This window comes from Cyprinodon variegatus, unplaced genomic scaffold (assembly GCF_000732505.1).
Source record: "Cyprinodon variegatus isolate N-32 unplaced genomic scaffold, C_variegatus-1.0 Scaffold1057, whole genome shotgun sequence".
Classification (NCBI taxonomy): Eukaryota; Metazoa; Chordata; class Actinopteri; order Cyprinodontiformes; family Cyprinodontidae; genus Cyprinodon; species Cyprinodon variegatus.
Genome location: NW_015151510.1, coordinates 214,274 through 218,533, shown reverse-complemented (window position 1 = coordinate 218,533; position 4,260 = coordinate 214,274).

Below are 4,260 nucleotides of genomic sequence, written 5' to 3'. Positions count from 1 at the left end.
GGCCAAGAAACTGTCGACAGCATTCCACCCTTTGCCGGACGGAGCCAATAGGTTAGTCCAGCCCTGCCCTGGATATCCTGGTGACGACTCAAGCTGAGGACTGATCTGCACAGAAAGGGTACGCCTAAAGTTTTTTTTTATCAAAAGCTGGTCTGGGACCATGTGAAAGCTATAACTAGTTGTAGTCGCTAGAATATTTGACAAACAGGGTTTGTGGTGATAGATCTTGTCGTGTATTATCTCTCTTCTTAATGACTTAAAAATTGGGGCTAAGTTTTATAAAGATTCAAAGTTCTTAAAAAGCAGAAAAGTCTCCAAACAAAGATCCAAAAATCAGGCAGAAACAGCTGAATCCAAGTCCAAGGTGTTTTATTGCAAAACACAACACAACCACACTGAGCTGGTCACCGGTGAGCAACTGACACAATGTTGAAACAGCTTCTCTTTTATACATTCAGGGGTTGGTGGGCTCCTCCCCCAAGCCCCTCCTTTCTTTACGCCATTTTGGGTGCTTTTTCTTCGGTTAAGTCCAGTTATTTTTATTCTACCGGGGGAAAGTCCTTCTCAAAACATATTTTTTATATATTTAATTAAAACCCTTTATTACAGGTCATTGTTACATTTCTTATAGGTCATGATAACATATGTTGCCATTAAATCAAAAAAACACATCATATTTTAGTCATTAATATTTCAGAACAAAGTTTTCATCCAGTGATTCATGATTATAACATTTCACATTAAACTCGGTTAGCATAATCTTGGTACTTAAAACTCCAGTGATTTATTCTTCCAAGTGTATGTCTCATGCACAGGCCTTGTTTGGCCTCAACTGTCTTCTTGCAGGTCATCTGCATTTTCTTAACTTAGCCTCATCACCCAAGCCACATTTAGAGTGACTTGCCAGACTCACTGTCTCGTTCTATGCTGAAGTTACACTTAGAGTAGCATACCAGACCCTCTATCGCCTTTCATGCTGAAGCACAGACTTTTAGACCTTTAAAGTAAGACCTTTATTCAATGTAAAAGACATGTGTATATCTTAATCATTGGTGCACACTAATTTACTACATTTCCCCCCTTTGATCCTACAAGGATCAACACTAATTGAGACTACAGGTGACCAGTACCATAAAATATCATAAGTGTGAAGTTTCAAAAGTAACTGATGTTCTTATATTATGCACATCAAACTAGAAGTAAAACTAAACACACACCATATAGTTATAGTGACCAATATAAGAGGTCATGAGTATATGAAGGACATCTTAGACAAAGAGGGATCCCCCTCTTGGCTCACTTATGAGGATCTTTTCCTCGTTGCTTACTTTTTTTGTAGAAAGATTTTCTTTGTTTGTTTTCTCAGCAGAGGAAAATGTCAATGCCCAAGCAGCATCTTGTGCCCCAGGGTCACCGCATTCCCCTTTGCAGGGTGTACCTACACACCCATAAATAAACCAAGAAAAGCTTCATCATTCCTAGACTATGCCAGGTAAACACATCATCCAATGGTCAATGGACCGTCATTGCAACCAACATACGAGTAACCATGTGGCACTCTCCTGCACAGTACTTGTACTGTCACATGTATTAGACCTACACACAATTATTTTGTCAGTTATTTTTAGCTTTGGTATTCATAATCATCAATAATCACATTGTCCTTTATATCCAGTATGGTGTTGTAGTTGAGATTAATAATAGTGCGGGCCCCCATTCGGGCCCCCATGGGGGTAGGGAGCCATACGCTGTTGATCAGTGGTCAGCTGCAGCAGCTGCCCTTGCAGGTTGATAATGGTCTGCCGTGCCTCTTGAAGTTGTTGTTTTAGCTCCAAATTTTCTCGGGTCAAACACTGATTCCCAGCCTTTGCCTTGCGTTTGTACATGGTGCGGCGCATCATTTCAATGGGGTGACGTGAGTAGGGGTACGTCAGACCCTTCATAAATTTTGAATAAACTGCCATGCTCATGGATGTGATTTCAGGCCTAAGGTCATCGCTGGTTTTGTACGACTCCAGCGGATGAGCCAAGAACTTTGCAATGTGGCGAGCTTCCTCAGGGTCGAGCAATATGCCAGCCATGAAAATAGGTGGTGGAGAGGCAGGCTCCTTTTCGTTTAGCTCAGCCCGCATGCCTGAAGTGGATGGCAGCTCCTGAAGCGATCTGATGGGCGGTAGTCGGTCCTCCGGATTCTCAGGACTGGCAGGGGTGCTGTTTGGGCCGAAATCAATCCTGAGGTTCCCAGGTGATGGTGGGTTGGACAGTGGCTTCCCCGTAGGTGATGGTGGTTGATCATCTGGCTGCCTTCTGGGTGTCATCATAGGTTTGTTCCAACCCGAAGGTGCGACGCCTGGCCCCCCTGCAGGATCTTCTGGCTGCCTGGGGGGAACATAGGGGCATGCAGCTACCTCTAGTGATGTGCCTAACGACGCCAGTGTAGCTTGTCTTTTTCTCTCATTATACGCTAGGCATGCCTCATCGGATGGGAAATAAGACATTTGGTATACGTCACATTTGTCATAAGTCTCCGCCATGTTTAATAAATCTACCTGTGGGGACATAGTATGGCATATTTAGATATCATCTTAAGGCAAACTATCTCCTATATCTATGGATAATTCAGCATGCAAATTGCTATATCTACGTGAGTAAGTATATGAGTCGTTATGCCTGTTAATATACATATATAAAATTTTGTTAGTAAATAAAAGCACGTACCTGATGGGGACGGGTGGAGATCATGAGTATGTTCTATATGCCTTGGTCCAATTGTATTTGTACTACTGGGAACTGTCCAGTTACACTTACGATGAGTCGCGAGACTAGTCCTCGAACAAGGGGTATGATGCAACAAATAACTATCAATATGATTAATATTATTGCTCCTAGAATCACCCCTGCTGCCTTAAGATATCTTCCCCATCCAAGCTTATTAAACCAATCCCAGAATCCCTTCAACTGAGTGTTCCAATTAGATTGCAGCACATGTTCATCTCTCATGCGTTTCATTTCCTGTAGGACTCCTGTGAGGCTGCCGTTTACATCTGTATGCATAGGAATCAAAGGACAACAATCTTCTCCTATATAATCACATATCACACCCTTGATCCCCAGCCATACGGGATTCTAGCACGAACCTGTTTTGCAGAACCATTAGTGAAGTGGCATGCAATTGTTCCTTCACCAGATCCATGCCCTTTATTGTAAAATTTATAAACCTTTGTTGATTATACCATAGGAGATTCACCCATCTAATATTTCGAGCTATGTATTGCGCATTCGCGACATTTCCCCAAATTGGTACTGCACCAACCCCTCTTCCGCTTTCTATCCAGTCACTCCCTATGGCAACCTGTTCTTCAGGTACTCCATATGGAATCTGATCCCAGGTGATATATACCTCATCTGATGTTTTCCACTCGTGTTTGACGGGAGTACTTCTTTTAGCGCGGTTGGTTATTTCGTTAATGTTTCTTTAATACCTTCTGGGTTAGTTACTATTAACTTTAGTTGTCCTGTCAGCATTACTGGTGCACAGATGCCTTCCCACAGAGGGGGCAGTGTGGCCAACATCTGTGTCTCATTATGACACATCCAAAAAATGTCACCCAAAGGGGCAGATCCCTTTGCCATGCTCACTATTCGATATTGAGATACGCTTGAAGGTTGGAACTCATAGATGACATGACCCCCATCTGGTATTACTTGTTCACAACGTATGGTAGCCTTAAAACTAGTTTTACAAAACTTAATGTGGTGGGTGGAGTTCCCATCCTCAGTCGGTGGGAACCATGTTCTATTACTACATATCATCAGTCTATCTGCTGTCCACATTTGGCTAGAGGTCCTTTTAGTCACTTCTTCCAATTCTTCCCCTCGGGCTATACAAAACTGAAAAATCAGGTTAGCCAGTTTTTGTACTATTGGTGGGAGGGAGAACGTACTCATTACATCGTTTATTGAGGAGGTCAGCGCTTTAGGGCATATTGTGTGATCTTTTGATAATGATGCAAGACCTACGGCCATCTGCATGGCACAGTGAGCAAAGCACTCCGTTACGTCTGGGCAGTCACCTATTTTACTTCCGGGTATTATCTGAAGGGCTGGTAATTTTTTAACATTATAGCAGGCTATACAATCATCTCTACGGCGCTTTTTAGCTATGAACATTGTCTGGACAGAGTACTGAATCCATTGTTGGAACATGTTGTTCTCCCAGTAAGCCGTTTTTAATTTGTCTAGATCTCTTTTCTGTCTTCT